We start from the raw sequence: 16,777 nt of genomic DNA, 5'->3' as shown, positions 1-16,777 counted from the left end.
ACATACTGTATTGATATGGATTCGTGTGCAGGCTAAGTGGCCTAAGCTATGATATTAATTTTTAAGTTTTGCTTATTTAAAATTAGTATATTGTTAGCAAAATCGTCTAAAAGAGGGTAGGTGGAAAAGACTATAAAAGCAATGGAATTGCGTCAATAGAGGCAGTTGCTTGTAGGCAATCAGAGGAGGTACTATTATTATTGTTAGTATATTTTACCAATCGTAGCGTAAGAGTACAAGCGTGTGCGTGATTGTAAGTAAACGCGAGTGGGTGCGAGTTCGATTCGCACTGGGAAATTAAATAGACATATTAAAATCAAAAACAATTAAAAAGTCGCACTATTCTTCGTTATACGCGAGTAAATTCTCGCCTTCGTAACGAAAAAAAGGTTCATTCTAGGATAGTATACGTATGATAATATATGCAGGATAAAATTAAACAAAGTAATGCTCAATACAAAAAAAACATAAGGCATTAATCATCTTAATATATCTACTATTGCATAAAATAATAAAAAATCTATAATTCAATTTAAAATATTTAAAACAAATATATACTTAAATTAAAGTTACAAAAAGATATTCTCTCCGGCGGGGAATCGAACCCCGGTCTCCCGCGTGACAGGCGGGGATACTTACCACTATACTACCGAAGATTGTGATGACAATGGCAAAATAACTAAATATATATTTAAAAGTTGTTGTTATATTTTATTAATTTATGAACTTTCTTAGTTTACGAGTTCATAATGTAATATATGTAATTCACCACGTTCTGCCAAAATATTAACAATTAATTTTCTATTCAGCTTCACACTCTATCCTGAATATAGTGTATGTCAAATGAATCTAGTGTTAATACACTCCGTTCCCCACCATCCGCCGAATTTTCGAGTCATTGAGTGTTTAATTAAAAAATATTGTAATCTATATATATATATATATATATATAAAAGGACTTGTCCTCACTGACTGAGGTAAGACGCACGCACAGCCGTAACCGCTGATGATAGAAACGTGAAATTTGGACAGATGTTTACTTTCGTAATCTGGACATCCACTAAGAAGGGATTTTGAAAAATTTTAACCCTAAAGGGGAGAAATAGGGGTTGAAAGTTTGTATGGAAAAAAAATAAAATGCGCACCGATTTTTATAAGATTTGAAATTTAGATTTTAGTCCGCTAGTCTTACTATATTATTATACTGCAATGCTGAAACTAGGGTCAAAAAGACGACATGACCCTCGCAATATGTTAATCGCTGACGGAGGCATTACCTCTCATAAACATTCTTAGTCAAGCCTTATAGCCGTATGTAGCATACGGTCCAGAATTAGGGGTTTTTATGTATACGACTATACTAAAAAGACAATAGCTGTAAAAGAAATTGTCACAGTACTAAGGAAAATGAAATTTAAAGCGAAATATATTAATCACCATTATGGTGCAGTGAAACAGTATCTAATTGTAAACGTAATGATTGTGGGTTCGATCAGCATTCGAGGGTGATTTACCATTTTTTCGTCTGTTCTGTTTCGGAGATAAGCCCGGACTCACAAACAGACAGACACAACATTTTTTAAAATCGTGTCTGTAGTAATAACTATATGTATGTATTTTAAAAACACACTTATTTTGAAATTCACATACAATTTTTTTTGTATACATTAAAAGCCGTATAAAAGGAGTATACATGAAAAAAAAAATCAATAAAAAATTGCGGAAAAACCAATATAATTAGGGTGGATGTTAAAATATTTTCATATAATTTTGGCAAATTTATTTCCATTTAAAAACTACTTTTAAACAAGACAAATAAATTAATATTGGCCTTAAATAGTACTTCCATAAGTAAGAAAATAGCCAATATTTACAACAGTTAAGTAAAATTTCGATTATGCAGCATTCCTATGCAGCGCTATCACACGCCTGGCATCTCGCCATGGGGACCGGAGCTATCAAACATGGGTAGTGTCGATCGCTTCTAATTTACTACTTCCAAGACTAGGCACTGTTGTGGATTTGAATTATATTTAGACAAAGAAAGAAAAAGAAATCATATTTTTAATAATTAATAATTTCATTATTCTATTGGAAGTAAATATAACTTCAAATGACATAAAATTGGTCATTTAATTCGAAAATTCTCTAAATACATAAAACATAGAGAACAGAGTAATTTGTCACTAGATTTTCTCCGTTATTGTAATTGCTTAAATTATAATCGATTACATAACTAAGTTTTTAAGAGTATTTAAGAGAATGCGTGAGGATTCGTGACCTAAGATAATGTTATAAGCCGTTAGGGCAAAAATTATTTACACCACCTAAAGAGGGAACCTCCTATTGTTAAGCCATTCCGCTCTCCATTTCTGAAGGTATTGCGTGTTGAGTAGCGGAATTCAATCTGCCGCTGTACCTCGACACCAGAACAAAGAAAATATTGCTTATTTATCTTCCTCGAGTGGGAATCAAACCCAGAACCCGTAACGTTACGTTCACAGTTTCAAGCTTCAAGACTAACCTCAGCATGTAAAACTTAAAATTAATTATATATAATTCTCGTATATTTTTTAATCCAAATAAGGTAAAATAAAGTTAAGCAAAAAGCTTCCACTTCTTTATGTTAATAGTAAAGTACTCACATATGGGGTGGCGATCATAGATTGTACTTGCCAGGTTACGGTCACCAAACAGCTGCGCCGAATTCGCACATTCCACCAGAAATACGACGTGCCTTATTACTTCACCTATACTTATATTTATCGTACGGATATTTGGGAAGTGCGAGTGTTTTTAGGTTCCTTGTGTTTTCTTACGATATAATATATGGGATATAATACACCGGAGGGGCTACAGGTTCGTTGCCGTTTGAGCTGAAATAGACGCGCTTATATGCATTTAAATTGGACAAAAACAATGAATAATTATTTGTGTTTATTAATTGATATTTCGTGGGATTGTTAATTCGAATAAAGCTAAAGCATTTTAGAAACTTACTTCTATGAACCTCTTATCAAATTAAAGGAAGATAAATGTAATTAAAGTAATGTTTTATAACATTATATTATTTTTTTGTAAATTTTCGAGCATAAATATACAACTTTTTAATTTCTTTATTAACATTATCTTTCTGTGTGCTTAAGTAACTAGTATAAAACTACCCTCTAAATTCATTAATTTCAAGAAATTACATGGCGAGTGGCAAAAGGAAAATGAAAATAATTTAAACATAAGATATCACCCTCCGAGTAGAGATCGAATTCAATTAATAATAGCTGTTTACATTCAGATACTGCTCGATTGCGTCCGATTCAATATTATAATTTCCAATAGATATTCGATGTTTCTTTAATAAAAGTTGTAAATTCATAAATTTATTTAAAACAATTCTGTTTGCTTCATCATCGACATATTAAGAAAATAGCTGACAACTGGCCCAATCGTCAATCTCAATTATTGGGTCCAAACCCTCCGTTGAAATTGAAACTACTGAATATTCCAGTCAAAATACATACGAGGTTAACATCACATGTCAGCTGAAACTTGCCAAAACATGTTCGAACAAATCTAACTTTATAGCTCAATATTGATGCGTGTGTCTGACATTTCTCCAAGACCTTTGAGGAGTCCACAAAAGGTCTTACGTACACACAGTTCATCATTACGTTGCTATAAGTTTACACTAAGTGGGTGATAGTGGGGATGGGTTACTTAAGTTGAAGGTGGAAGGAGGAAATTAAATATTTAATATATTCATTTCTTCGCTCTGCTATCGACACGCAGCGCGGTGTTGAGTTACGCCACTCAACACGCAATGCCTGCGGGATTTGGCGGAAATTAGCGGAGTATTTTAACACTAGGCTCCCCCTGCCAACCCTGCATGCTAAAAAATAAAACATATAGGGACGTACATTAATTGCATCTACAAATAAAAAATAAAATAATGAAAAATTGGAACATTTCAATGGTACATTTTCAACGTTCTCCATTAATTATTAATATATCAGCATTTTAAACATTCGGGAACAATTTAAACTGTCATACGAACGAAGAATTGCAATATATCAATGGAAAGAAAAGTACATGCGAATGTGAAAATTTCCAATAGCTCGATATTCCCGATTGGGGTAATTGAAAGCTTAAAGGAATTTAATATCAATTTCCTATGATGTGAGGTTCCCACCTATGAGATATGGCTTCGGGTGCAAAATTTAAATTAAATTTATTACCCGTTTCTTTTAATTATTATTTCGCGGACAATGTTCTTGCTGCGTTAATTATTGGAATCAGTGTTTTAATCGTGTCGTATATCAGTTCATTGTGAATAAATTATGGAAGTTAATTTTAATTTACGTGTTTTTTAAGTGATATGCATGTATGGCATATGACATATATTTGTATCTGGCACACAGCAGGGTAGGCAGAGTGAACCTAGTGTTAGGACACTCCGTTCCCCATTTTTTACCCAATTCTGGAGGCATTGCGTGTTGAGTGGCGGAACTCAATGCCGCGCTTTGCTTCAACACCAGAGGAAAGAAATAAAAATATTGAATATTTCATTTCCTAGAGTGGGAATCAAACTCACAACCTGTCATGTTAATAGTCACATTTTGTGTTTCTATGCCTCTGAGGCCAGTCGTGGCATAGATAGAGTATATTATAATATAAAAGATACATAAAACTTAAATTCCTTTAAGAAACTCAATTGTTATAAAATAAGAGATTTAACAGACTGCCTTTATGAAACTTATAACAGGAAGATACATACAAATTATATGTAGCTCTATTATTATTATCTTTATATTTATTTTAAAATTTCGCTATGTTAATCAATTCACAAATAAAATATATAAATAACAATATACTTACCACTTTTAAAAAAATATTTATTATTTTAGTAATACTTAAAATTCACATCAAAAACGGTCTATCTATCTATCTATAAGATTATGATAAAAGACAACAGTTGCTAAACAGTTTAAAAGATAAGTTTGTTGCAGAATTCCATTTCCTGTACAGAGGCATCTATCTATCAAGAACAATTCCATTCCTGTCATGTCATTAAATGGTGATATGGGTCCAAACGAGCGGCTTTTACTGCCAGTCACCGTAATGTGATGTTTGGCCGTCATTCCTTTGTGACTAAGCAGGATCTCTGGTTCTTTGGACCTTCTAGAAAAACAGAGTATGTTAGGGATATTAGTTCTTTAATGGTTTAGTTAAGATTCTATTATAGTTGATCTTATACAAAATCGTTATATACTCATATATGTATTTATTTTATAGTTATTCTTTATTTTCCAAGTACTTAATTGATTAATTCTTAGTGCTAAACTAGCATAATAGATTAATTAATTTTACCACTAATGTTTTAAAAATCATATTAACCCAAATCTCTCTCTATCCACGAAGTAAATTATTTAAAACGCGCGGAGCGCGTAGCCAAGTATTTTTACAAACAAAACTGGCAAGCAGCACCGTGTGTTATTTTACACGAACCATTTGAAGCCACTTTTTACCAATTCGTAACTCAAAAACTATTCCATCTAAAGCTGTCCATATTTGGCTCAAATATTTAGACCCCCTACCTGTATACGTGCATTAAATTTCATAAACACAGCTCAAACAGTTATTTAGATAATGACGTCCAAAAATCGTAAATTTTTAGGGGGGTGACTGACCTATAGACCTTAATGTTAACCAAGTTCCAGATGACCTAGAATGGTGAAATTTAGCATCCGGTTAAGTAATTGGGTGTATGTCAAGGGAAAAATCCGAAACTAGTATTTTTTTAATATTTTCTTATAATTTTTCAATAAATAGATTCAATTAGGAACATTTACTTATAGTGCCTGTAATGAAAGCATAGCAATCAAAGTTCATGATAATTGATTTTTAGGCTTAGCGCCTGACAAAAAAATAAGAGCAATGCATTATTTATATATGTTGCTTTAATTTATGTCACGCGTTAGTAAATATTTTATTTGTTATGGAGACTAACTTCACTATTACTTACGTAAGCCATCTAAAACAACACGATGCTTTCAAGTATATTCTAAGATAAGATATGTCTCCATTTGTAGCTGAAAATGCCTCTAATTTATGTCCTGACAAAGCCTGCCATCATGTGGACTTCAAGGGCTTCACGTAAAAATATAAAAATATAATAAATGGTTTAACATCCTTCATTATTATTTATTATAATTTAAACATATGTTTTAGTACTTATTATACTAAGAGTATTTGCATAGTCGATTAACGTATTTGATATTAAATTATTATTACAATATTTAAGTACTAAGTCCTATATAAGATCCTATAAGGGTTCTGTTTTATTGCTTTCGAGGTACAGAACCCTAAAACAGAAAAAAATACACAAAAAAATAAATATAAAAAAAATAATTATATTGATAGAAATATATATAAAATTTAATAATAATATACTATCTGTAGGGTCAGTCGTGGCACAGGGGCACAAAGTGTGACTGTTAAACCGACTGGTAGTGAGTTCGATTCCCACTCGAGGAAATGAAATATTTATTTAAACTTATATTTCCATTTCTTCGCTCTGGTGTCGAGGCAAGGCGCGGCGGAGAGTTCCGCGATTCAACACGCAATGCCTCCAGAATTCGATGGAAAGTGGGGTTACTGAGTGTATTAACACTAGGTTCCCTCTGTCTACTCTGCTGTGTGCGGGATACAGCGTGAAGCTGATTTAATTTTTAATTTGATATATTGTCAGCCTACCAGCTATCTTAACAGAAGTAATTGTAAAGTAATTATTAACAGTAAAAATTTAAGTAATTGTTAATAAAAAAATAAGAGAAAAAAAGAGAAAATTAAAAATTACTTAAACAAAATAATAAAAAATAAATAAATCCGCTTTACGATGTATCCCATACATAGCGGGATAGACAGAGGGAACCTAGTGTTAAGGCACTCAGTTACCCTCTTTCCATCGAACTCTGGAGGCATTGCGTATTGAGTTATTCCAACAAAATAATAAAATTAATAATAAATATATCAGATTTCTAAACGCATACATTAATTTCTTTCTAATCTGACAACTGTCATTTAATCAACAAAATAATAACTATAGTCGAGATTCATAGATAAATATAATCTATTTTAATATATAATTAAATATCATCTTAAGAGTAATAAAACATAATATTATTGACCATAATAAAAAAGTAAATACCAAATTATATTAGATATATTTTATTGTACGAAGGCGCTCATATTTTAATGGTTTTTTTGGCCTGGGTTTCATGATTTTACTGGTTTTAGGAACACTTGTGAAAACGGCAGAGAACGAAGTCGACCTTGGGATCATATCAATTCAGATTGGTACCGTCAGCACTTAATAAACTTATTGTTTATATTTTTTCCAAGACATGTTGAACAATGAGTCGTTCAATAGAATTGCTTGTGGTTGAAACAAGAACTTACACCGAATTGTTCCAATGCCTCCCGATGGGAGCTGTCTCTTCCATGCTATTGCATATTCTTTGTTTGAGCGTATTGATATACAACAAACTTATAAATTGCGCGAGACTATGGTAGAGTACGTATGTCGTAACTGGAATGATTTAAGTATCTACACTAGCGCTTGAAACGGGAATCCTTACTCTTCTAAAGAAGACATGCTTTGCTTAACTACGTACGGAGCTACTTCCGAAATAAAGGCTGCAGTAGATTTGTACAGTACTAGCGGACGCGTACTTGCTTATTGCTTAGGGATGAATTCTAATAAACTTTGAAACACGTGTTCAATAAAATATTTTTAAGAGTCTCAATTTCAAATTTTATAAAAATCGGTGGCAATTTAAAGATTTTTCCATACAAACTTTCAACCCCTTATTTGCACCCTTAGGGGGTGAATTCTAGAAAACCATGAAACACATGTTCAATTAAATATTTTTAAGAGTCTAAATTAAAAATTTTATAATAATCGGTGGCGTTTAAAAGATTTTTCCATACAAACTTTCAACCCCTTATTGGCACCCTTAGGCGAAGAATTCTAGAAAACCATGAAACATGTGTTCAATTAAATACTTTTAAGAGTCTGAATTTCAAATTTTATAAAAATTGGTGCCGATTTAAAAAAAAATCTATACAAACTTTCAATCCCTTATTTGCACCCTTAGGGGGAGAATTCTGGAAAACGATGAAACACGTGTTCAATTAAATACTTTTAAAAATCTTAATTTCAAATTTCATAAAAATCGGTGCCGATTTAATTTTTTTTCCATACAAACTTTGAACCCCTATTTCACCCCTTTAGGGTAAAAATTTTTCAAAATCCCTTCTTAGTGGATGTCCAGATTACGAAAGTAAATATCTGTCCAAATTTCACGTTCCTACGCACAGCGGTTACGGCTGTGCGTGCGTCTTACCTCAGTCAGTGAGGACAAGTCCTTTTATATATATAGATTAAGATAGAAGTGTATTATCACAATGGTGTCCTACTTGGTTTATTCGGCGAACAGAAATGTCCTATGAAGCCCTTACTCTAAACTATGTTTTAAAAAGAGCAACTATTGAATTTCTTGCCGTAGTAGCTTCCTATAGGAAAAGTACTTGTAATGGCCAAATTGAATAAAGAATATTTTGATTTTGATTACATTATAAGCCTTTCTACTTATGATTTCTGTACAAAAAGTAATGATATCCCGTCAAAAACATAAATGTAAAATGAAAGCCAAGTTCAGTAATAAAACATATGCTTTCAGCGATAAAAGAAGTGAGATGTAAATGTATGCCAAGTTCAATGGTCAGTCCTGAAATTTATTTTTAACAATATAAAGTATTTTATAACAACTGAAAATGTCCATTCTTCTTACAACTTGGAGACTTTATTTATGTGTAATATCTGACTTGGCCAGTTTTCAAATTAATTTACATCGATATAAATAAATGTATTCAAATTCTGTTCTATTCAGATTCTATTGTAAATTTATATGAAAACTGGCCAAGTCAGATATTACACATAAATAAAGTCTCCAAGTTGTAAGAAGAATGGACATTTTCAGTTGTTATAAAATACTTTATATTGTTAAAAATAAATTTCAGGACTGACCATTGAACTTGGCATACATTTACATCTCACTTCTTTTATCGCTGAAAGCATATGTTTTATTACTGAACTTGGCTTTCATTTTACATTTATGTTTTTGATATCACAAAAGATGAGCGGGATCAAAATGAGTCGAGCCAAATCGAGCCTAAGTTTTCAAAACACAATACAGTAGTGGGTTCACGCAGCACAAAAGTACAGCACTTACGACCAGTCCGCTTCAAGTTTTAATAGCACGGCACTTTCAGGTCCAAGTTTAAATACTGAAATGAGGCCAAACGTAAAGCCATATATGAGATTTTATTTAGTAAATTATATTTTGAGGCCACAAGTGTGTGACTGTACGCGCGATAGGTTGTGGGTTCGATTCTCATTCAAGGAAATTAAATGTTTATTTTAATTAAATATTTTAAAATGAAAATATCTTTATTTCTTCGCTCTGCAGTGCGCGAATAGTGAAGCAGAAAAAAAACAGTTAGAAATTGCTACATTTTCTCACCGCTGACATAAAGAAGCAGCGTATTGGCCCAAAAATTACAGTACGAATATAGTAAGGGAATAAATGACAATATTTTTATTAAAAATATTTCTATCTCATGATCTATTAGGCCATTTCGCTCCCCCCTTTCCCCTAATTAAAGAGGCATAAGAGTGGCGGAACTAAACGCCGTCGAGGTAAACCTCGATACCAGAGCGAATAAATGAAAACATTACATAGTTAATTTCCTCGAATGGGATTCAAACCACAGCCAGTCGTGTTTACAGTATCACGCTCGTAACCCTGCGCCACGACTGTCCTCTAAGCATAACCATCGAATAAATGATGATAATGAAAGCCTACAACAAAAATAAACAAAACATATACCATTAAAAAATATTTTATACATTCCAACAGCCTTAACTATAGCATAAATAATTAAATTTGATAAAAAAATATCATTAACTCGTTAGTACCGCATTGGTAACATCATATTGCTATACTGAACTTAAATAGCAATCGTTTGGACAAGTAAGTATTTGGACTGTAACCAAAAACTGGCGGCATCTCTCTCAAATGGCTAGGTAGCATCTGATCCTGGTTTAATTAAAGACAATGTCTCGTTACTGGTGCCAAGTTCATAGTATAAGTATTATCATTGTCACCCTATTTCAATAGTGTTTGTAAAACTTATAGAGTAGATATTTGGGATATATTGTTTAATGTTTTTTTTTATTAAGAAATTTTTTATATTTCCATTTCTTCGTTATGGTAATGAGGCATAGCACGGCGTTGAGCTTCGCAATTCAACACTCAATGCCTCCAGAATTCAGCGGAAACTAGGGAGTGGGAAGCCGAGTATCTAAACACTAGCTTCCTAGGTTATTTCTGAAGCTATATAAAACAAATAATATCCCGTCAAAAACATAAATGTAAAATGAAAGCCAAGTTCAGTAATAAAACATATGCTTTCAGCGATAAAAGAAGTGAGATGTAAATGTATGCCAAGTTCAATGGTCAGTCCTGAAATTTATTTTTAACAATATAAAGTATTTTATAACAACTGAAAATGTCCATTCTTCTTACAACTTGGAGACTTTATTTATGTGTAATATCTGACTTGGCCAGTTTTCAAATTAATTTACATCGATATAAATAAATGTATTCAAATTCTGTTCTATTCAGATTCTATTGTAAATTTATATGAAAACTGGCCAAGTCAGATATTACACATAAATAAAGTCTCCAAGTTGTAAGAAGAATGGACATTTTCAGTTGTTATAAAATACTTTATATTGTTAAAAATAAATTTCAGGACTGACCATTGAACTTGGCATACATTTACATCTCACTTCTTTTATCGCTGAAAGCATATGTTTTATTACTGAACTTGGCTTTCATTTTACATTTATGTTTTTGACGGGATATTATTTGTTTTATATAGCTTCAGAAATAACCTAGGAAGCTAGTGTTTAGATACTCGGCTTCCCACTCCCTAGTTTCCGCTGAATTCTGGAGGCATTGAGTGTTGAATTGCGAAGCTCAACGCCGTGCTATGCCTCATTACCATAACGAAGAAATGGAAATATAAAAAATTTCATAATAAAAAAAAACATTAAACAATATATCCCAAATATCTACTCTATAAGTTTTACAAACACTATTGAAATAGGGTGACAATGATAATACTTATACTATGAACTTGGCACCAGTAACGAGACATTGTCTTTAATTAAACCAGGATCAGATGCTACCTAGCCATTTGAGAGAGATGCCGCCAGTTTTTGGTTACAGTCCAAATACTTACTTGTCCAAACGATTGCTATTTAAGTTCAGTATAGCAATATGATGTTACCAATGCGGTACTAACGAGTTAATGATATTTTTTTATCAAATTTAATTATTTATGCTATAGTTAAGGCTGTTGGAATGTATAAAATATTTTTTAATGGTATATATTTTGTTTATTTTTGTTGTAGGCTTTCATTATCATCATTTATTCGATGGTTATGCTTAGAGGACAGTCGTGGCGCAGGGTTACGAGCGTGATACTGTAAACACGACTGGCTGTGGTTTGAATCCCATTCGAGGAAATTAACTATGTAATGTTTTCATTTATTCGCTCTGGTATCGAGGTTTACCTCGACGGCGTTTAGTTCCGCCACTCTTATGCCTCTTTAATTAGGGGAAAGGGAAGAGCGAAATGGCCTAATAGATCATGAGATAGAAATATTTTTAATAAAAATATTGTCATTTATTCCCTTACTATATTCGTACTGTAATTTTTGGGCCAATACGCTGCTTCTTTATGTCAGCGGTGAGAAAATGTAGCAATTTCTAACTGTTTTTTTTCTGCTTCACTATTCGCGCACTGCAGAGCGAAGAAATAAAGATATTTTCATTTTAAAATATTTAATTAAAATAAACATTTAATTTCCTTGAATGAGAATCGAACCCACAACCTATCGCGCGTACAGTCACACACTTGTGGCCTCAAAATATAATTTACTAAATAAAATCTCATATATGGCTTTACGTTTGGCCTCATTTCAGTATTTAAACTTGGACCTGAAAGTGCCGTGCTATTAAAACTTGAAGCGGACTGGTCGTTAGTGCTGTACTTTTGTGCTGCGTGAACCCACTACTGTATTGTGTTTTGAAAACTTAGGCTCGATTTGGCTCGACTCATTTTGATCCCGCTCATCTTTTGTGATATCCTCACTTAAAAGTTGGTCTTCGAGATATGAAAGAAACACTTGACTTCCTAGTATGTTATAGCGATTAAAAGTTTTCTTTTCAATGTTTTTTGCTTTATGTACTAAAGATGGAGCTTTTTATTTATTTTTTTCAGCTTATCCCGCTTTATCCCGCCACTTAACACTCATGCCTCGAAAATTCGACGGAAAGTGGGATAAGAAGTGTTTTAACATCAAAACGAAGAAATGAGAATATAAATTAAAATAAATAATACATTTTCTCGAATGGGGATCGAATCCACAACTATGCTTCTGGTCCACGACTGGCTTCAGTAATATTCCACTTGTTGTCCATCCACACCTTCATACCTAAACCGAACCTATTTCTGCAAGACCAAATTCCAAAACATATTCCAAATTACCTCACAAGGGGATCAAAAAGTACTAATAGTATAAGCATAGCCATACACTTGCTAATGTTCGTACCTACATAGTTCTGAACAAAGTTCCAGAGTACATGACTCAAACCTGACATATAGTGTTTGGCGTTGTCATACCAGAATTAATTAAATTTGTGTGTACGTTGAAGATTATATAGCGGCACGCGTTTGGATAGAGGTTAATATATTATTAAAATGCAGTTGCATCCTGGCATATTAATATGGCCGCCGTTTTACAGAGGAATATGTTTTCAAATATATATAAATAGATAAATAAGCTTCACGCCGTATCCCGCACACAGATTAGGCAGAGAGAACCTAGTGTTATGGTCGGTACTATGGGATATTAACCATTTTCACGCCAAAATGATGAAATGAAAATATAAATTCATATAAATATTTCATTTTCTCGAGTAGGGATCGAACCCGCAACCAGTCCAGTTCACAGTCCCACAATTGTGCCCCTAAGCCATGACTGGTGTATATATATAATATATGTATACATATATATTTTCAAAGTTTTATAAAGTATTTATAGATTACTAGCGGCCCGCTCGCGGTTTCACCCGCGTGAACTATGTTATTATTAATTTCTGTCTCCATGACTACATCCTAGTGACGTCTATGCAAAATTTGGGACTCCTAGCATTTGTAGTAACGAAGTTTCATACAAACTTTCGACCCCAAAAACAACCCCTTAGAAGTCGAAAATTGCAAATTCCCGTCTTAGCGAGCACCTACGTCCTATAAGTAACTCCTATGCAAAATTTCAGATTCCTAGCACATGTAGTTTCTGAGATTTCGTGATGAGTGAGTGACCTTTCGATTTTATATATATAGATAAGCTACATGTACAGACAAAAGATATTACACTCATATTCAGTTAAAAGTCAGCTTTATTTAATCGATTCATTTTTACGAATATGGTTCCAATAAAATATTTACTTTTTCATCTGATGTTATAAACATGACGTAGGTTCTGTAAACGTTTATTTTACCTGTGTTGAAACGAGATCGAATTGAGAATTACATTTTTGTTGATTGATTTTAATTTTTTCATATATATGATATCAAAGTGATATAAAATATGTATAAACGTGACAGTTATTTCTTATGATTCGTATATTTATTTATTTTATACTAGTGGACCCGAACGCGGCTACGCCCGCTTGAACTATACGAATATTTATTAAATATATTTATGAAATTATTTTCAGTTTTCAATAGAGAGATGCGTTAAGCAAGTTCATTTTGGGTGACGTTTTCTAACAACAAACTTTGCAAGTCGTTGCTTAGCAACGGTCGCATAACGACGGTTGTTATTAACATGGCGGAACAAATTGTATGTCAAATTAATAAATATTTTAATTAATTGGTATATATCGAAAATATTAACAAATATGAGAAAAAAAAGTGTCCTATGTTCATCCCGAGACCGTCAAGTCTCTATATGAGTATATTATCACAATTAAATTGGCGGTTTGGCCCTGATTGCGTAAAAACAGACAGACGGAGTTACTTTCGAATTTATAATATAGGTATGGATGGATTGTTTCGAGCCTATAACTACTACATTCAGTCAGGCATTTACAAGATTATATATAAATACCAATAAAGTGTTATTAGCATAACTAATTTTTGTTAATTATTTTTCATATGAACATTCCTCAGGAATCAGTTGACGTGGATTGTTTGTAAGAGGTGCTGGTACAAATCTCGCTATGTTATTTATTTATATATTTTCTAAAAAAAAGTATTTCTCAAAAAGCAAGTATTACACTACACTTGCGTGTTGAATGGCAGAACACAACCCCGTTTCTTTATAGCAAAGAGAGAAAATGAAAATAACTCTTTCCCCGAATAAGTATCGAATCCACAACCATTCCGTTTTCTTCCAGATTCTGTGCTGCGACCTAGAAAACCAGAAAGTAAGAACTTTTAATATAATCAATTAGTTCTATCTTGGTCTTTGTATAAATTTCATTTAGAAATTGTTTATTTTCTATTTAATTGTTTCCACCCTACGCTTCCCGTGTAAACATGCGCTGACCTAAGCAAACAAAGATTTGAATAATACGTGTGCTTTAATACTGTAGGTCTAATTAAAAAGTAAAAACACTCTCATATGAATATTTATTGTAAAAACAATATGAGGTTGTAATTATTAAAAATAAACATTTAATTTTGTATATTATCTATATATATAAAAGGACTTGTCCTCACTGACTGAGGTAAGACGCACGCACAGCCTTAACCGCTGTGCGTAGAAACGTGACATTTGGACAGATGTTTACTTTCGTAATCTGGACATCCACTAAGAAGGGATTTTGGAAAATTTTAACCCTAAAGGGGCGAAATAGGGGTTGAAAGTTAGTATGGAAAAAAAATTAAATCCGCACCGATTCTTATAAAATTTGAAATTCAGACTCTTAAAAGTATTTAATTGAACACGTGTTTCATGGTTTTCTAGAATTCTTTCAATAAGGGTGCAAATAAGGGGTTGAAAGTTTGTATGGAAAAATTCTTAAATCGCCACCGATTTTTATAAAATTTGAAATTTAGACTCTTAAAAATATTTCATTGAACACATGTTTCATGGTTTATTAGAATTCACCCCTAAATACGTAAGCGAAGCTGCGCGCGTCCGCTAGTCTATATATATAAAAAAGGACTTGTCCTCACTGACTGAGGTAAGACGCACGCACAGCCTTAACCGCTGATGGTAGAAACGTTAAATTTGGACAAAAGATTACTTTCGTAATCTGGGCATCCACTAAGAAGGGATTTTGAAAAATTTTAACCCTAAAGGGGTGAAGTAGGGGTTGTAAGTTTGTATGGAAAAAATTTTAAATCGGCACCGATTTATATAAAATTTGAAATTTCGATTTTTAAAAGTATTTCATTGGGTACGTGTTTCATAGTTTTCTAGAATTCTCCCGCTAAGGGTGCAAATAAGGGGTTGAAAGTTTGTATCGGTTTTTTTTAATCGGCACCAATTTTTATAAAATTTGAAATTCAGACTCTTAAAAGTATTTAATTGAACACATGTTTCACGGTTTTCTAGAATTCAACCCCTAAAGGTGCAAATAAGGGGTTGAAAGTTTGTATGGAAAAATCTTCAAATCACCACCGATTTTTATAAAATTTGAAATTTCGACTCTTAAAAATATTTCATTGAACACATAATTCATGGTTTATTAGAATTCACCCCTAAATAAGCTAGCGAAGCTGCGCGCGTCCGCTAGTCTATATATATAAAAGGACTTGTCCTCACTGACTGAGGTAAGACGCACGCACAGCCGTAACCGCTGTGCGTAGAAACGTGAAATTTGGACAAATGTTTACTTTCGTAATCTGGACATCCACTAAGAAGGGATTTTGTAAAATTTTAACCCTAAAGGAGTGAGATAGGGGTTGAAAGTTTGTATGGAAAAAAAATTAAATCGGCACCGATTCTTATAAAACTTGAAATTTAGATTTTTAAAAGTATTTAATTGAATACGTGTTTCATAGTTTCCTAGAATTCTCCCGCTAAGGGTGCAAATAAGGGGTTGAAAGTTTGTATAGTTTTTTTTATCGGCACCAATTTTTATAAAATTTGAAATTCAGACTCTTAAAAGTATTTAATTGAACACGTGTTTCATGGTTTTTTAGAATTCTTCTCCTAAGGGTGCAAATAAGGGGTTGAAAGTTTGTATGGAAAAAATCTTAAATCGCCACTGATTTTTATAAAATTTGAAATTTAGACTCATTTCATTGAACACATGTTTCATGGTTTATTAGAATTCACCCCTAAATAAGCTAGCGAAGCTGCGCGCGTCCGCTAGTTAAATATAATTTTAATTGTTTTTATGTAAAATATACATCCAATTTCATATATATGGAGAATCTTATTTTAAATTTCGCTCTAGATCTCTATGTATCTTACAAAGTTATATATTTTTTATAATGAACAAAACAGAAGGCAGTTGAGGCCATCTTGGTGCTGAGACAGTAGTGAAAGTGGGGAACAGAGAGTCTTAACACTGGGTTCCCTCTGCCTACCCTGCTGTGTGCGGGATACAGCGTGAAGTTGATTTTT

At 32.7% G+C, this 16,777-nt stretch overlaps 1 non-coding gene across 1 annotated transcript; it reads right to left on the bottom strand.

Moving 5' to 3' along the window:
* Positions 1-584: 584 nt before the first annotated feature.
* Positions 585-656, bottom strand: TRNAD-GUC (transfer RNA aspartic acid (anticodon GUC)). Its single transcript has one exon. It is a non-coding gene; the product is annotated as a tRNA-Asp (tRNA).
* Between the last annotated feature and the right edge of the window lie 16,121 nt (positions 657-16,777).

Source organism: Heliconius melpomene, chromosome 8 (assembly GCF_056956725.1).
Source record: "Heliconius melpomene rosina isolate 202511_hmr_F chromosome 8, ASM5695672v1, whole genome shotgun sequence".
Classification (NCBI taxonomy): Eukaryota; Metazoa; Arthropoda; class Insecta; order Lepidoptera; family Nymphalidae; genus Heliconius; species Heliconius melpomene.
Note: the sequence above shows the minus strand (reverse complement) of the source record. Positions and strands in the feature narration are given on the sequence as shown.